A 19713-nucleotide genomic window follows, 5' to 3' on the forward strand; every position below is an offset into this window, starting at 1 on the left:
ATTATTTTACTAGCGTGTGAGATGAGTGCAATTGTGCTGTAGTTTGAGCATTCTTTGGCATGCCTTTCTTTGGGATGGGAATGAAAGCTGACCTTTTCCAGTCCTGTGGTCACTGCTGAGTTTTCTAAATTTGCTGGCATATTGAACATAGCACTTTCACAGCATCATCTTTTAGGATTTGAAATAGCTCAACTGCAAATAGCATTTACTATCCTTAATATTATCAAATAGTATTTAATATCAAATAACATTTGATATAGCTTTTAATATAAATAGCATTTAATGTTCTTAAATGCTAAAAGTAATAATTCTAGAATTTAAATTTATTGACTGTCTCACCCATGTCAAATGCATTGACTTATTAGATTCAGTCCTTATTTCATGACATATACAAAATTTAACTCAAATTAGGTCTAGACTTAAACAGAAAAGCTAAAAATTTAACACTTCTAGAAGATATGGAGGACAATCTTCATGACCTTGGGATAAACAGTGTTTCATAGCTATGACCCAAAAGCATTACTTTTTAAAAATAAAAAAAGGGTTAAATGTATGTGATCAAATTTAAAACTACTCCTCTAGACAAGATATCATTAAGAAAATGTGTAGGCTAAGTTTATTCCTAGGTATTTTATTCTTTTTGAATCTATTTTTAACAGAACTGTTTTCTTGCTTTCCCTTTCTTACTGTTCATTATTAGTGTACAGAAGAACAACAGATTTATGTGTATATACTTGTATCCTGCAGGCTTACTTAATTCATTTATTAGTTTTAATGGCTCTTTGAGAGAGATTTTAGAGTTTTCTGTATATAGTATCATGTCATTTGCAAATAGTGACAGTTTTACTCCTTCCTTTCCAATTTGGATGCTTTTAATTTCTTTTTCTTGTCTGAATGCTATTGCTAGGCCTTTCAATACTATGTGAAAACAAAGAGATGAAAGGTCTATACTCTGAACACTGTAAAACATTGACAAAGGATGTTGAGGATAATACAAAGAAATGGAAAGATGTCCCATGTTCATGAATTTAGAGTATTGCTAAAATGTCCATACTACCCAAAGCAATATACTGGTTTAATGCAATCAAAATACCTACGACATCCTTCACAGAACTAGAACAAATAATTCTGAAATTTCTATGGAACCATGAAAGACTGTGAACAGCTAAAGTGATCTTGATGGGAAAAGAACAATGATGAAGATATTATGCTTCCTGATTTCAGCCTATAATATAGAGCGACAGTAATCTAAACAGTCTGTTACTGACACAAAAACAGACACAAAATCATTGGAACACAATAGGGAGCTCAGAAATAGACCCATATACATATAGTTAATTGATCCATGAATAGAAGGTAAAAGTATACAATGAGGAAAAGATAGTATTTTCAGTCAGTGGTGCTGGGAAAATTGAACAGCTACTTGTAAATTAATGAAATTAGAACATTTTCTTATACCATATACAAAAATAAACTTGAAATGAATCAAAGGCCCCAATTTAAGGCTAGAAACAATATTTTCTAGAAGAAAACACTGACAGTACGTTGTTTGACAAAAGTCTTAGCAATATTTTTTTGGAGTTTGTCTCCTCAGGCAAGAGAAAGTATTTGCAGTAAATATGACTGATGAAGGATTTTTTCTCTAAAATATACAAATAGCTATTACAATTAAATAAGAAGAAGACAGACAAATCAACACAAAAACAAGCAAGACTTGAATAGACAGTTCAATATAGTACTTGTAAGAAAGGGCAATGTTATGGACTGAATGTTTGTAGTTCCTCCAAACTTTGTACTTTGAAGTCCTAATGCTCAATGTGATGGTTGTTGGAAATGAAAACTTTGGGAGGTAATATGGTTAGTGAGGTCATGAGGGCAAGACTCTAGTCTGAAGAGGTCAGTGCCTTTATCAGAAGACATGTTAGAGAACATCCTGTCTCTCTCCCTCTCCCACTCCTGGTCCCCTCCACTGTAAGAACACCATGAGAAGTTGGCTGTTTGCAAGCCAAGAAAAGAGTCCTCACCAGAACCCAACCAGGCTGGCATCTTTATCTCAGACTTTCAGCCTCCAGAATAGTGAGAAATAAAGTATTTGTTGTTTAAGTCACCCAATCCATGGTTTTGTTATGACAACTTGAGCTGAGTAATAAGCCACTGAACCCACAAAAAGATGTTCAGCATTATTAGTCATGAAGCAAATGTGAATTAAAAACATTATTTATTACTACATACCCACTAGAATGATAAATTTTAAAGTATTGACAATCCCAACTGTTGTCAAGACTATGGAGAAACTGGATATCTCATACACTGTTGGTGTGAGTATGTATTTGACAACCACTTAGGAAAACAGTTTAACCATTTCTTATCAAGTTAAACATCTATTCTACAAACTTGAAATTTGTCTCATGGGTATTTCTACAAGAAAAATAAAAATTTATGTCCATAAAAGATTTTTACATGCTTATGGCAATTTTATTTGTAATAGTCAAATGCTGGAGACAAGCCAGAAGAATGGATAAATAAATTGTGGTATCTTTGAACAATGGAATATGTTAGGCTTTGAACAATGAAATACAACTCAGCAAAAAAATAAAATAAAATTCTGATATATGCACAACATGGATAAATACTGAGCAAAGTGTGCCAGACAGAAAATAACATATCCTATAGATTTCATTTAATCGAATTTTTTGAGTTGGTACAAGTAATCTACAATGATAGACATCAGATCAGTATTTGTTTGGGTGAGGAGTAGACTGCCTACACAGGAGCATGAGGGGATTTTCCAGGTGATGGACATGTTTTAGAGCTTGATTGGGGTGGATTGTTACACAGATGTATTACATTTATCAAAATTCAAATTTACTCTAGACTTAAGATATGTGCTATTTATTTAGTTTATATAAATTGCCCTTCAGTAAGGCTGATCAAACAAAAACAAAGTCTGTATTATGGGTATTTGTTATATTATTCTTTGTATTTTTCTATATATTTTTTTTAACTTAATAAGGAAAAGTATTTATTTGTACCTTGCACAATTTTTGAAAGCCATTATTGCTATTCAATTTTTGGTATTTACTACAGTACTGGGTGCAAAGCTAACAAAAGAAAAGCTTACTGAATAAATGAATTACAGGATGAATGAACCAATAGTCAGTGATTTCTCGAGAGCTCAAATGCCATTACAGTGACCCTTCTAGGCAGCCCCAGAGGGGTTCAGTGCAAGTCACAAACATGCTTGATCTGCTGCAAAGTACATCCATTTTTAAGAATGTAATGCTTACATGGGGCAAAACTTGGAGCTCACCATCCCAAACTATCATATGCCAGCCTACACTAATAAGGTAGGTATCAAAAACTCGAACTGCTCAGTGTTTAATTAACCAAAGGTTCCTTCTAGGTCCCTCAAAAGAAAAAAATGTGTGTGATGAGTATGTGGAACACTCATTTTTAGATGAATGAAAAGACAGAAATCACAATCAGTACAAACTAATAACTAAACAATAGTGAAATAACAAAATGTAAATTTGACTGTTTTGGCACAGAGTAGTCCAAATGGTTTGCTCATATATTTTTTTTTTTTTTTGGTTTGCTCATATTTTTAAAAATCAGAACTGAAATATATGCGTCTTATAACAGAACAGATAAAGTCGTTCTTGTAAAACAGTCCAGGGTATCGTAAAGTTCTGATCCTTGCGTTCCACTGATCAGGCCCTGTGGCCTCAGGAGAGCAGTCGGGTAGACTTGAAGTAGTCCTCGGTGGAGGGTCCCTGCACTTGACAGGTTCACTCCACATCCTGGCACAAGTGGTCACTGCGGGACTTTATGTCTTGCTGTCTCCTTTTTCCTCCGGTGTTGTTTCCCAGACTGGCTTCTTGATGTGTTCTGGTAACTGTTCTAATCTTGTCTTTGTAACTTTCATGGCAACTCCTTCAGGTAAGTTTCGCTGAATATATTCCAAGCAGACATCTGCTGTACTTCCAGTGAGATGTTCTAACTCTAAACATCTGTAAAGTGTTCTCATTTCATACTGAACTCTGTGCTTCTTGAAAATATGCACTGATTTGAGAAGAGTAAATCCCTCTATTTTCCTTGGAGGTTCATGTACTTTAATAGAGATACCAAGTTCTTTAGCAGCAAGCACTGCAAAATATTTGTAACTGTCCAATACAGCCTTATCATGGCCTTTTACTAAAACTGATAGGCGCTTATATAATGTGTCCGGTTCATCAGAAATGGTTATCGTAGGCTTGGTCAAATCCTTGGGAACATCAACGTGTAGGTTTGAAAACTGTACCCACTTCATACTGGTGCTGAGAAGAAAGCCATCGTTTTTGGTATACTGCTCCTAGAGCTGCTTACAGAAAAATTTCTTGAACCCTGCCAGAGAAGCCGGCCCAGGGCCGCAAACACAGCTCGCGCCGCCATCTTGCCGTTCCCTCTCCTCTATATTTTTTAACAAGAATAAGTTTTCTACCAAAAGGTGACTGAATGGAAAATTCCGAGGCTACTGCCATGTACATTTTTTACTTGTTGTTCAGTTGCCCAGTTGTGTCTGACTCTTTGTGGCCCCATGGACTGCAGGACACCAGTCCTCCTTGTCCCTCACCATTTCCTGGAGTTTGCCCAAGTTCCTATTCATTGCACTGGTGATGCCATAGCCATCTCATCCTCTGATGCCCTCTTCTCCTTCTGCCCTCAGTCTTTCCCAGCACCAGGGACTTTTCCAATGAGTTGTCTGTTCGTATCAGATGACCAGGATACTGAAGGTTCAGTATAACACATCTTATTATTTATATTCTATCTCCATTCTGTTGCTTTAGGAAATTATTGTGTTTAAGGGAAGCTAATACACAATTCATTCCTTTTTTAGGACATTTATTTCTTTATTTAGGTATCTTTGAGCACATTAGTCTTTTTATTAAATTGTAGTATGATTGCTTCACAACATTGTGCCAGTTTTTGCTGCACAACAATGTGAATCAGCTGTACAAATACACATACATATACATACACACACACATATACACATACACATGCACATACATATACACATACATGCACACATACACACACATACACACATATACATATATACACACATACATATACACATACACATACACACATATACACATACATACATATACATATACACATACATATACACATACACATACACATATATACACATACATACATATACATATACACATACATATACACATACACATGCACATACATATACACACATACATATACACATACATGCACACATACACAGACATATACACATACACACATATACACATACACACATATATGCACACATATACATATACACATACACATACATATGCACACATATACATATACACATACACACACACGTATACACATACACATGCATGTATACCCCTCCCTCTGGGACAGCTGTCCTGCGATCACCCCGCCCCCTCCTCTGGGTAACCACAGCGCACTGAGCTGAGCTCCCTGTGCTGTGTAACGGCGTCCCAGTAGCTATCTATTTTACACTCGGTAGTGTGTATATGTATACACAATCCTACTCTCCCAATTCATCCCACCCTCTCCTCCCCACAAATTCATTCTTGTACAATTTTGTACCCTGGACAAAATTCATTCTTCATAAAGAATTCTTGACAATTCTTTAAATCATTCATTGCCTTTGAATTTGGATGCATCATAGACTTCTCTATTGTTTGGTTATATGGAGCTTTTTGACTTGCAGATTTCATGGATTTATATAGTTGTAGATTGTCTGAGAAATTTTCCTGAGATGCATCTAAAAACACACAATAGTTGTATGTGTGCACTTTGGGATAATTTCTTTCCTTCTTCCCTTGAAAAAGATATTTAAAATGTTCAATTAGGTCCTGGCATGAATTCTCATTAATACCATACTCAAGGGGAGACCATCTATGGGGTCGCACAGAGTCAGACACTACTTAAGCGACGTAGCAGCAGCAGCAGCAGCAGCAAGGGGAAGCATGGCTGGGATTGACAGTTTCTTATCCAGCTTAAATTACAGGCCTCAGGTTTTCTTCCATCAAAGACAGGACACGGGAATCTCTTCCCTTTGCACTCATCGATCTTAGATTCCCGGATAAGTTCATTTTGTGTTTTGGTGCAAAGTTCTCAACTCTAAGTGAGAAGGTCAATCTTATCTGGATCAAATTTGTAATGAAAATTAGAATGAGAAAGTCATGTCATTTATTTTAGAGTAGGTGGTGGTAAGAATTGTTTCTCCTTCTGCATGAGAACCTTACCTGTCCCATTCACTGTGGTATCCCTAGCACCTAGAAGCATGTTTAATAAATGTGAATTTTACCAGTAAGGAAATAGATGCTCAGAAAGATTTAAGAGAGTTGCTTAAATTTACACACTTAGGCTTACCAAATGGCACCGTGGTAAAGAATCTGCCTGCCGACGCAGGAGACACAGGAGACATGAGTTTGATCTCTGGGTCAGGAAGATTCCCTGGAGTAGGAAATGCCAACCCACTCCAGTGCTCTTACCTAGAAAATTCCATGGACAGAGGAGCCTGGCAGGCTCCAACCCGTGAGGTTTCTAAGAGTCTGATATGACTGAGCAACTGAGCACACATACAGTGATCCAGCAATTCCACTTCTGTGTATACACCAAAGAGAATTAGAAGCAGAGTCTTAGAGAGATGTGTGTACACCCGTGATAATAGCACCGTTATTCACAAAAGCCAAAGCTGTCTATTATAAGAGCAGCCCAAGTGTCCATCAGCGGGAGAATGGATAAACAAAATATGGTATAGACAGGCAAAGCAATATTATTCATCATTAAAAAGGAAGGAAATTCTGACATAGGCTACAACTTCAATAAATATCCTGCTAAGTAAAATAAGGCAATCAAAAAAGAGTAGATATTGTATGGTTCCACTTATATGCAATACCTAGAGTAGTCAAATTCAGACAGAGGGAAAATAGAAGAGAATGGTGGTTGTTAGGGGCTGAGGGAGGAAGGAAGGAATGGGGAGTTGCAGTTCAGTGGGTGCAGAGTTTTAGTTTTGCAAGATGAAAAGAGTTCTGGGGAAGGATGGTGGTGATGTTTGTACAACACAATGTAAATGTAATTAATACTACTGAACAGACTCACAGGAAACAAACTTACAGTTCCCAAAGGGGAATGGGTGGGAGGGGTAAATTAGGAGTTTAGGTTAACGTATACACACTGCTGTATATAAAATAGGTAACCAACAAGGACCTGCTGTGTCGCACAAGAAGCTATATTCAATAGCTTATAATAAGCCATAATGGCAAGTGATTAAAAAAACACATATATACATACACATGTACATATAACTAGGTCATTCTGTCATATACCTGAAACTAACATAATATTGTAAATCAACTCTACATTAATAATAAAAAAATACTCAATCGTATGCTTAAAATGGTTATGGTAAATTTTGTTATATTATGTGTTTCACCACAAATGAAAAGTCACACAGCTAAAATGAGACAGATTGATAGACCCTAAACCCAGGTTTCATTGATTCCAAATTCACAATGATTTTCTTTATAGTCATCTGCCATTTTGGGTGCCATTCAGCAAGTTTCGCCCTAGCTGATTTGATATGAAGAAGAGCATGAATTTGAAGGTTTAATACCATGACTTCAAAGCTGTGTGGATAGCTCTGCCACTCATCCAAAGGAGCTCTCCTAACTTGTTGATGTCACCTGACATTTCACCATTTTAGTGATACTCGGCCTCAGTCTCAGGCTGGACTCTCCAGGGGAGATTCATTGGAGTCTCCAGGGGAGATTTAAAAAGTCTTGATGCCTGGCTTCTGCCTCCCATGTATTCTGATATTATCAGATAAGAGTGTGGCCTGAGCATCAGAACTCTAAAAGCTCCAGGTCCTGATGCAGCAAAGGTTGAGAAGGACCGCTGTTACCAGATGTGATGTCTTGTTTCCTTGTAGGATAGAGTCCCCCTGTACCGCAAGATTCTGAATGTTTCTCAGATGCTGAGTACTTGAGCCAAAATGTAAGCTTGGGTGTCTTAGCCTCAGCTCTGGAGGAAAGTTTATCAGATTCTTTCCTGAACTTTGAGAGGGAGAAGTCCCCAAATGAGCATGGCATGGTTCCTCACTCACAGAATTATTTGAGGAATGGGTGAGATAATTCTTCCAAAACACAATACTCAGCAAAGCCTGAAAATGCCACCAGTTTTACCACAGTGTGACATATATTGCTCTGAGTTTCTAAAGGTCAAGAGTGGGAGGGAGAGAGGAAGAGATAATGTTGAAGAGAGGGATGTGTGTGTGTGTGTGTGTGTGTGTGTGTGAAAATGGAGAAAATAGAGCAAGAGAGAATGGTCAAACTACCAAAAAAAGATGGGAACTGGGGACAATTTTTTTACTTTCTAAGCATAACACTTAAAATCACTGCAGATGGTGATTGCAGCCATGAAATTAAAAGACACTTGCTTTTTGGAAGAAAAGCTATGACAAACCTAGACAGCATATAAAAAAGCAGAGACATTACTTTGCCAACAAGGAAAGTTGCTCAGTCATGTCCGACTCTTTGCGACCCCATGGGCTGTAGCCTACCAGGTTCCTCCGTCCATGGAATTTGCCAGGCAAGAGTACTGGAGTGGGTTGCCATTCCCTTCCTCAGGGGTCTTTCTGACCCAGGGATCAAACCCGGGTCTCCCGCATCGCAGGCAGATGTTTTACCATCTGAGCCACCAGGGAGGCCATATAGGTCTGTCTAATTGGACCTATGGTTTTTCCAGTAGTCATGTATGGATGTGAGAGTTGGACTGTAAAGAAAGCTCAGTGCCGGAGAATTGATGATTTTGAACTGTGGTGTTGGAGAAGACTCTTTTGGACTGCAAGGAGGTCAAACCAGCCCATCCTAAAGGAAATCAGTCCTGAATATTCATTTGAAGGACTAACGCTGAAGCTGAAGCTCCAATACTTTGGCCACCTGATATGAAGAATTGACTTGTTGGAAAAGAGCCTGATACTGGGAAAGCTTGAAGGCAGGAGGAGAAGGGGACAACAGAGGATGAGATGGTTGGATAGCATTACCGACTTGATGGACATGAGTTTGAGCAAGCTCTGGGAGTTGGTGATGGACAGGGAGGCCTGGTGTGCTGCAGTCCATGGGTTGCAAAGAGTCAGACACGACTGAGCGACTGAACTGAACTGAAGCTTAACACCAGACGGAAAGAGACCAAAGAGCAGAGATTTCAAGCATCCTCAGAAGGGAGAGGGCTCTTCCACCCAGGGATGATGAGAACCTTGGCAGAAGACATGGAGAGAAGAAAAAAGAACAAGCCTTGGATTCAACCAGGAGGAAAGAAACTTCAGAGAAAAGACTTTGAGGCTAGTACTTTCAGTATTTATTTACTTATGCTCCTACATGAAAAGTTAAATTTGGAGGGAAAGCATGTTTGAGTGTATATTCTTAATCATTTTTATAAAGGAGAAAACTTCTCTTTGATCTGCACATAGCAGTTACAGGGAATGGAGTCTGCCTTGTAATGAATCTCAATTCACCACCACATCTGGACTTGAGTCCAGATGGACTTGAGTACAATCTCTCGATGTACTGACCACGAGGATTCAAGCTCTACCCTGGAGAGCTCACAAGTCTATTTGCCATGTTCCCCTCTGGCCAAAGTCACCTCTCCTGACATGGAGCAGAAACACTGCCTTGACCCCAGCTGTGGGGAGCTCAGCGGAGGGAGGCACCTGCCCAAGGGGATGAGCTCAGATTCTCTGATAACGGTGCAGCTGGAAGCCTGGCAGGTGACCGTGAAGGTCGCCCAGGATGGCTTTCGTCCTGCAGAAGGGTGTGCTGTCCATGGACCTTGGGTGGGTGCTGGGAATGTTCATAGCTCATTCCCCATTGTGCGCATTCCATTTGCTGACTAATTCTTTTGAGACTGAGTCAGAGGGAAGGGTTTTTGGCTGTTGCTTCCTGTGCACAAAATGTGGGCCTCCACTCTCACTGGCTGGAAGGGTTAGACCATTCTCCATCTTCTGGCAAGTTTACAAATCTGTGCGGTAAGACTGGCGACCCCTTGGCCCAGGTTCCATTTCCTCAAAGCGCCTCTGTGCCTTTGCTAGAAGGTGTCGGAGAATATGCTGTGTTGAAATCTTGAGGGATTTCTTCATTCTGTTCTCTCTGCTCAGCATCCACCCCACATAGGGGTAAGGAAGGCAGTTTGGGCCCCACTTAATCCTCATTTTGTAGCGCCCCCGCACCCCCACCAACTTGGTGACTCCCTCTGGGGTTAGTTCAGAGAAAAGAAAATCTCCAAGGAGTTCCCACAAGCTGAAGCCAGGGCCCCCTCCTTGGTGCCATTGGGTCGGCTAGCCTACATATTTTGAAGTTGTATTTTTTTTTTTTAATATGACAGTTCAGACTTGAAAACCAGTACATTTGGAAATATAAACTAGATGAAAACAAGCTATAATGAAAGTGAAAAAGAAAAACATATCAGTTTACTGCCGATTGAAAATCAGGACCAGATGAGCCTGGGGCTCTGGGCATTGAGTGCGCTGGAGGAGGTCACTGCATGGCGAAAACCAAGGCCAGCCCTTGCATTGGCATCCCCTCAGCAACACTGCACTTATTTGTTTCTGCCCTGCCCTCGTTTGTGGAGGGAAATAATGAACCAGCTTGTTTGAAGTTTTTTCTGCGTTTCTATATCATGATGTGTTTCATTTTATTTCATTTCACTTTGAGAAAGGGATGGGAAAAGGGCATCAGTGGCCAACATGAGAATCCAATTTGTGTCCTAAAAGGCACCGAGGGCCAGAAAGGGGAAGGAGAGGTGTCAGTAGGCAGGTAGGATGCTCAGTGAAAGGGGAAGAGGTGAAGCACAGGCTGCTCTAAACAAGATGGTGAAATCCTGGACCTTATGTGGTTCAGTCAGGTTGAGAACAGCAAGATGGAGTATGAATCTGGAACAGTGAGTGTAGTACCACTCCAGGAGCACAGGTATTCAGCACTAGCATCACCCAGACACTTACAGGGACACCATTTGAAGCCATCCCATCAGACCTTATGTGTTGGAATTTCTGTGATTCTTTCACTTAGAGGTTGCATACTAGCTATCCAAAACCACTTCTAATCAACAGACCTGTTTTGTTCTGTTGAACAGTGTTGGCCTGCAACATATTTTTAAAATTTAAATTTAAATTAAATTTGCTCATCTGGATGTAAAAAAAATCTAGACTTCTGACTTGTCGTGACAAGACTAAAAACGTCTGGCATCACTGGGCTCACACTCTTGTGTGGCTAGAGGTTCTGGTCATTAGATCCAACTCTTGGGTGTGTGTGTGTTGTGGATGGGGGTGGTGGGCTTACCAGCAAGCAGTTCTCTGACACCAGTGGAGTGTCCACAGTTTAACTCAATTCTGACATGATCTACTTGGAGATGGTATCATGTCCCATAGGTGAAGGGCTCGGTTCTACGAGACCGCTTCTCCCCACTCCACTTCAGATGCCAATCACCATGGTTCTGACCAACCTGCTATAGATTGAGACTTCGGTGACCCTCTCCTCAAGTGTGATTAAGTTGCTAGAGCAGCTGATAGAACTAAAAGAAACATTTTACTTATTGGATCATCAACAGATGATGAAAGGTTATAACCCAGGGAGAGCTGGATGGGAGAGATGCACAGGGCGAGGTGTGGGAAGAAGGGCAGGGGGCGTCCACGCTCCCTCCAGTGTGTGACATGCTCCCCAGTCTCCAAGTTCACCAGCCAGAAGCACTGCCTGTAGGGTTTTTATGGAGGCTTCATAGTGCATGTTCAGTCGTGTACCAGCTCTTTGTGACCCCTGGACTGTAGCCCGCCAGGCTCCTCTGTTTGAGGGATTTCCCAGGCAAGAATACTGGAGTGGGTTGCCATTTCCTCCTCCAGGGGATCTTCCTGACCCAGGGGTTGAACCCAGGTCTCCTGCATTGGCAGGTGGATTCTTTACTAATGCACCCCCTGGGAAGCCCAGAGGCTTCATTACCTAGTCATGACTGACCATCACTGGTCATTGGCAATTGATCAAACCTCCAGCCCCTCTCTCTTTCCCTTTCTTGAGGCAAGAGGTGTGCAGAGGCAGGGTGCAGGGGACTGAAAATTCAAATCCTCTTATCACATGGTTGGCAACCAGCCCCATCCTTAGGTGCTTTCCAAGTCAGCTCATTAACATATCGGGGCACCTTTATTGCTCTCATCACTTACTCACTTCCAAGATTTTAGGAGCTCTGAGCCAATGATAGAAACACAGACCTAGTATCTATTTCTTGTATAAATCATGCTATCACCAGGGCACAGTCTGCTGGAGCAGAGTTGAGCCTGCCCTCTTGGGTTTGTTTGATGTTCTCCATTTTCTTCTCAGACTTGAGGTCAAATGCTGGTGAAATTTAGCATTGCTTTAAGGTCTTTGGTGAGCAGTTCAAGAATGGACATCTGACCCAGCTCCTCAGCTAACAGAACTTGAGGAGAAATCTGCTGAAGAACTTCTAGGAAATGTTCTTTTTTTCTTTCCGGGAATTTTTCTTTTTACCTTTTGATGTTGTCCTGTGTGAATGTCATGTCTATGTCCGTCTTGCTTCTATCCTGTGGATGAAACCACCACCAAGACAGTTGAGTGGAAACATGAAGAGAATCTGGACCTGTGAACCTTAATGACATGTTCAATCCACCCACCTGGATCCTGCCCCATATCTGTGCTTCCTGTTCTGGTCATGATGCAATTCCTTGTTGTTTAAGCCATTTTGTTACTTGCAACCAAAAACATCCTAGTCAATTCAGTGGAAAAGCAGTTTGTCCAAAGAGAAAGCTGTGTTCTTCTTGCACGCACATGCCATCTCTGTTGCCTTCTCTTGTCTGCCTGTTCAGGCCTTACTTGGGATGTGGGCATAATGAGCTGGGATGACTTCCCTGGCTGGAGTATGGTTCAGGTGTGACCCTTGTATGTGGAAGTGCCTCCTATTCCACATGAAAGGATGTAGTATGTGTGCTTACGACAATAGGTTATGTTGTTATCTTGATGATCTTGGCTAGTACCTGACCTCCCTGAATCTCAATGTCCTTGTCTGTGAACTGCTCTCCAACTTTAGAGGGTCACAGTATGGGTTAAATAAGGGGATTATAACTACAGATTTTGATTTCTGAAAACTTTTAAGCCTTTCCACTTCCTCTTCCTTTGTGGTCCACAACTGGAACCCCTGGTAAAAGAAAAAAAGCCTGGTGCTCTGCCTGGAGATGGTGGACGAGTCAAGCCCCAGAAGGCCCTGTCTACCCTTGGGAACCCTAGCCCTGCCTCACCCTCAACAGAACGAAAACACTGAGTCAGTTTCAGATCAGCTGGGAGTGGGAGGAGGAGGGCTGCCCTGTTCTCCCTGCAAAGCTTCATTACATAGCTATAAAATAAATCTTTGTATTCTCTCTCAGTGTATGTGTAGCATCATCATTCTTGACATCTGAACCAGATTTTGGGTGGGGACCCATCCTGTTGCTATGGAGTGGCCATGAAGTACGTGTCAGTAGGGCAGCTGCCATGTCCGAGTGCTCAGGTAATATTAACTCTGAAAACCAATGCAACGTGGCATTATGATTATGATTATTAACTTTTAAGGATATTTTCAAACATACCCAAATGTAGAGAAAACAGTCCAGTGAATTACTACTATAATTACTATCACCTAGCAATAACACCTAGTCTTTCCGCGTTTCTTGTTTCTTCTATCATCACTCCTTTTGAAAAAATTCTTAAGCAAATCCTAGCAAATTCATTGTAAGCACTTCAGTAGATATCTCTAATACATAAGGACTCATCTCTCCTTTTTAATATTAGCATAAAATTGCTATCCCTGCTGGCTCAGATGGTAAAGAATCTTCCTGCAATGAAGGAGATCAGGTGTGATCCCTGGGTCAGGAAGATCCCCTTGAGAAGGGCATGGCAACTCAGTCCAGTATTCTTGCCTGGAGAACTCCATGGACAGAAGGACCTGGTGGGCTATAGTCTATGGAATTGCAAAGAATTGAACACTACTGAGCGACTAACACTATCCAACAAAATTAGCATACTTTTAAAAAATTGAGCTGCATCATGTCTTAGTTGTGGCACGTGGCATGTTTGTTGCACCACGTGGACCTTTCATTGTGCCGCTTGGACTCTCTAGTTGCAATGCTTAGGTTTAGTTGCTCCACACCATGTGAGATCTTAGTTTTCTGATCAGCAATTGAACCTGTGTCCCCTGCATTGCAAGGCAGATTCTTTTTTTTTTTTTTTTTTGCAAGGCAGATTCTTAATCACTGGATCACCAGGGGCACCCCAGTATTAATTTTTTAACATCATTGAATACATAGTTTGTATTCAGTTTTCCTCGATTGATTAAAAAATATCCTTTACAGTTGGATTTCCAATCAGGATCCACATGAAGTCCACTTACCTTTAATTTTTTACATGGTATGTAATACCACTTGATATTTTTCTTATTAATTTATTATCTTGTTGATTAGTTATTTAATCATCACGATCCACCCTTTATAACCCCACTAAAATGGAAGCTACATGAATGCGTGAGTTCTGTCAACTGCCAGTCTACCAGCCCCTCACAGAGCATAGATACAAGATTCTCAGTAAATAGCTGCTGAATGAATAAAAGTATGAATGAAAGGACAAGTATGGAAATTTCTCTGTTTACACATCACTTTGTACACAGTTACAATCTCCGTTCAGGGGCCCACAAGCCACAGGACACATGACTCAGTTCTTCTTTTCCTCTTTCTCAAGAGAAGGAAAAGGAAGAGTGAAAACTGAACTAAAGGTCATGAAATTGTCCTGAGAGTGTCTTCAGAAGAATATCCTGAATAGTAGTGTGCCTGATAAGATTAACTGATGAATATAGATGATTGATTTCAAAGGTCAATTAACATTATTCTGAGGAATTTGCCCAGTGAAATCAGCATAACTTAGATAGCAATTAAAAATGTATTTACTTCTTTTTGGGAGAAAATATTTACAAATGATGTGACCTACAAGGGATTAGTCTTCAAAATTTACAAACAGCTCATGATGCTTAACGGCATCAAAACAAACAACCGAGTCAACAAATGGGCAGAAGACCTAAATAGACATTTCTCCAAAGAAGACACACAAGTGGTCAAGAGGCACATGAATAGATGTTCAACATCACTAATTATTAGAAAAATGCAAATCAAAACTACAATGAAATATCACCTCACATGAGCTAGAATGGCTATCATCAAAAAATCCGCAAACAATAAATGATGGAGAGGGTGTGGAAAGAAGAGAGCCCTCGTATATTGGTGGGAATGTAAAATTGGTACAGCCACCATGGAGAACAGTATGGAGGTTCCTTAAAAACTAAAAGCAGAGCTACCATATGACCCTGCAGTCACACCCATGAGCATGTATCTGGAGAAAAGCATGAGCTGAAAGGATGCATGCAACCCAATGTTCATTATAGCACTATTTACAATAGCCAAGACATTGAAGCAACTTAATTGTCCATTGACAGAGGAATGGGTGAAGAGGATGCAGCGCAAATATACAATGGAATATTATTCAACCATTGAAAAGAATCAAATAATGCCATTTGCAGCAACAGGAATGGACCTAGAGATTGTCATACTGAGTGAAGTAAGTCAGACAGAGAAGGAGAAATATAGTACGCTATCCCTCATATGTGGAATCCAGGAAGAAATGATACAGATGAACTTACCAAACAGAAAGAGACTCACAGAATTAGAGAGTGAACTTACGGTTGCCTGGAGAAAGGATGAGGGAAGGGATAGGTAGGGAGGTTTGGATGAACATGAACACACGGCTATATTTAAATGAGTGGCCAACAAGGACCTGCTGTAGAACACATGGAACTCTGCTCAGTGTTATGTGGTAGGTTGGATGAGAGGGGAGTTTGGGAGAGAATGGATCCATGTATATGCATGCCTGAGTCCCTTTGCTGTTCTCCTGAAACTGTCACAACACTTAATCAGCTATATCCCAATACAAAACAAAAAGTTTTTTTTTTAATGTATTTACTTCTTCAATTCTTTATTTACCATGGTATGTCAAAAGAATTTCAGATTCTTTGGCTGAAACACAATTGAATTCACACCTAAGTATATATGTAATAGGAATATTTTCCTCAATTGCTATAAGTTCTATAGGAGTTACAATGAATGTTGACTCTGAAACAGCAGGTAGTTTTAAAACTAATCTACAGGGCTGTGAAGAAATGTCTATAAGCTCTCAGTCATGTACCCTGCCTTTATTCCAAAAATGGTACCCTTGTATTTTATTTTTTTGTAAATTCAAGAAGAAAATCTCACAGAATTCTTCTCATGAAACTAACTGGGTGACTCTTGAAATCTTCTTCCTTTAGGCTGACTCCATAACATAAGAGTTTCAAATGTTGGTCTAAAGGCCAAGGGGGTTCCTTCAGACCTTGTAGTTGACTTGGGAGCCAGTATATGATTGGCCTACACTATTAAAAAGAATTGGAGAAAGAAAAGTGAAAAGATGAGGGATAATTTATTTGGGGGTCAGGAAAAACTAAGCAAAAACTCAGCTTATCTAAGAGATATTGAAATACTAATGACTTTTTTAAAAAATTCAGAATGAATTATCTTTATTTTAAAATCGATTATAAACAAATTTCCAAATTTTCTATCTATTTATATTCAATTAGTGTCATTTCTTTCTATAACTATGAATGACTAAGGATTTTAAGTCGCATTAAAATAATTAAAATATGTGTACCAAGAGCATACACATTCAAGATGTTAAGTCACTTTGGGAAATCCTATACTTTTCCCCATTAGTTTACCCATATTATGCACATAGGCCCTGAAAGTAAAATATAAAAATGGGTCAGAATATCGAAGTTGCCAAGATCACACAGAGACTTCTATTTCAGATGATCTGAAAATTTGTACTGATCACACACATAGATCTGAGAGTTCCAGAGGCACACAGCTGTGGCTGGAGAACCCAGCTCTATTTACCATCTGTCTGTTAGCACCGTGGAGCTTGGCTGAGAGCTCTGCTTTTCAGATCTGAGAATTTTTTCCTTCCAAGCACCCTGGGTTGGGTTTTCCAGAGAACTAAGGGAACCTAGGAGAAGTCACTTTTTTTTTTTTTCTATTTCCAAACGTGGGGCGAAAAGATGGAAGGTTAGTAACTTGAAGTTAGTTGTGGGACATTTCATATTTTTTTTTCATTTATTTTTATTAGTTGGAGGCTAATTACTTTACAATATTGTAGTGGGTTTTGTCATACATTGACATGAATCAGCCATGGATTTACATGTAACTCTGGTAGAGACATTAGTCACTCACCTTCCATGTGGGGAGTCGCTAAAAGAAGATGCTCAAGGAATTCCACCTCCTAATAGGGTCATAGCTGAAATTGGTGGGGAAAAAAGACTATATTTTTGCTGGCTAATACGGCATTTCTAGATGCTCATTAAGCTGTTAAAAAAATGTGAAATGATGACTCATCCTGAGCCTCTCCCACCCCCCCTCCCTCCTCCAATTTGCCTGCGGGTTGAAGGAATGTATACTGACTTGAGTTAAAGAAGAAACTTGTGGTTTCCATTATAGTCTGTAAACATCGGTCGCTGAAAGCCTCAAGCGAGCTATCATCTGCTGCCACACACATACTCTATATACAGTTCATCTTGGAAAGCAGACTGGGAGAGCGCTGTGTTTACAGCTCCAGAGTGGCCCAACCAATGGCAGCCGGGTCTGCCCCGGGGTCTCCAGAGCGGCACTGCGCAGCTAAGTGGAGGTCCCCTCTGATGTTTTCTAAGGCAAAGCATCAAGAGAGAAGCTAAGGCCAGCTCTCCTGAAAGCAAGCTCTTCCTGCTGCTTGCAGTGGCCCTTTGCCACCTCTTCAGCAACAATTTTTTTAAATTAATTAACTATTTATGTTAACTTTTTCTCTAATCCTTTCAAAGGCAGAAAAAGTTACTCTTACTCTTTGCTTCCCTTTTACTTTTATTCTTGGGTCCGAGATTTAAAGTCATTTGAAAAGTTGATTTATCTATCATTTTCAAGGCTATTGATAATGCTGCCATTTTGGGTTCAAAATGAATTTAATCCTATGGGCATGGGGGAAAGGTGTGTGAACCATCTAGGGGAAGAGTCTATGATTCTGATTGTAAGTAGTGGGTTAAAAAAGTACCTCAGAGAAACATTGCAGAGGGCATCTGGATATTTGCTTGGCATCCTGACCATGGCCTGTAGGAAGAGCTAAACAGGGGCCTGTTTCTTCTGGAAGGGGCTTCCCTGGTAGCTCTGTTGGTAAAGACCCCCCCTGCAATGCAGGAGACTGGGTTCGATTCCTGGGTCTGGATGACCCCTGGAGAAGGGACAGGCCACCCACTCCAGTATTCTTGCCTAGAGAATTCCATAGACAGAGGGGCCTGGCGGACTACAGTCCATGGGGTTGGACACAGCTGAGCGACTTTCACTTCACTTCTGGAAGGAGGAGGACTCATGTGTGTGGTCTGGGTAGGGAAATACAGGATGAACTATTAGCGGGGGTTGAATTTGCCCTCTGGTTTTGACACTTTGTGGCTTTGTGATTAGGGGCAATGATTCTTAAAATGTGTCCTGGGTACAAATTCCCTGGGGGTTTTGTTAAAAATGTAGACTCGGGGTCAGCAGGTATGGGCCAGGCTTGAGACTCTGCCTCTCCTTGTGCTCCCCAGATCCTGGGATGATCTTCCTCACACCAGCTGTGAGTAGCAGGGAATGGGTAAGTCTTGGAAGCCTTGAAACCCTCAGGAGGACAGGATTTAGAATGATGTTAGCCTTCCAGGATTGTCTTCTGGACTCGACACTGGTAAAGATGACTGGCCTGGAGAAGACAGGTATTGGATGTTGGCTTTGGAATCCAGACTATTCCATTAATGGTGGAAGGCATCTGAAGAAGGACCTAGTTTGGTGGCTGAGATGATAAATAATCTGCCTGCAATGCAGGAGACCTGGGTTTGATCCTTGGGTTGGGAAGATTCTCTGGAGAAGATACCCACTCCAGTACTCTTGCCTGGAGAATTCCATGGACAGAGGAGCCTGGCAGGCTAAAGTCCCTGGGTTCACAAAGAGTCAGACACGACTGAACAACTAACCCTTTGACTTTTACAGATGGCGGATGGGAATACATTACATGGAAGGTAGTCACTCATCATAGGCTCAGTAGGTCTCTACACCAGTGTCTGCCCTTTGAGTCTAAATGAAGGTCCACAGAAACTATAAAACTCCTAGAGGAGAACATAGGCAAAACACTCTCCAACATAAATCACAGCAGGATCCTCTATGACCCACATCCCAGAATACTGGAAATAAAAGCAAAAATAAACAAATGGGACCTAATGAAACTTAAAAGCTTTTGCACAACAAAGGAAACTATAAGTAAGGTGAAAAGACAGTCTTCAGAATGGGAGAAAATACTAGCAAACAAAGAAACAGACAAAGGATTAATCTCAAAAATATACAAGCAACTCCTGCAGCTCAATTCCAGAAAAATAAATGACCCAATCAAAAAATGGGCCAAAGAACTAAACAGACATTCCTCCAAAGAAGACGTACAGATGGATAACAAACACATGAAAAGATGTTCAACATCACTCACTATCAGAGAAATGCAAATCAAAACCACAATG

The 19713-nt window shown here is 40.5% G+C and overlaps 1 pseudogene; it reads right to left on the minus strand.

Annotated features, from left to right (window-relative positions):
- Window positions 1-2994: 2994 nt before the first annotated feature.
- On the minus strand, window positions 2995-4442 carry LOC110141719 (small ribosomal subunit protein uS10m pseudogene; annotated as a pseudogene).
- Window positions 4443-19713: the final 15271 nt, after the last annotated feature.

This window comes from Odocoileus virginianus, chromosome 9, assembly GCF_023699985.2.
Source record: "Odocoileus virginianus isolate 20LAN1187 ecotype Illinois chromosome 9, Ovbor_1.2, whole genome shotgun sequence".
Classification (NCBI taxonomy): Eukaryota; Metazoa; Chordata; class Mammalia; order Artiodactyla; family Cervidae; genus Odocoileus; species Odocoileus virginianus.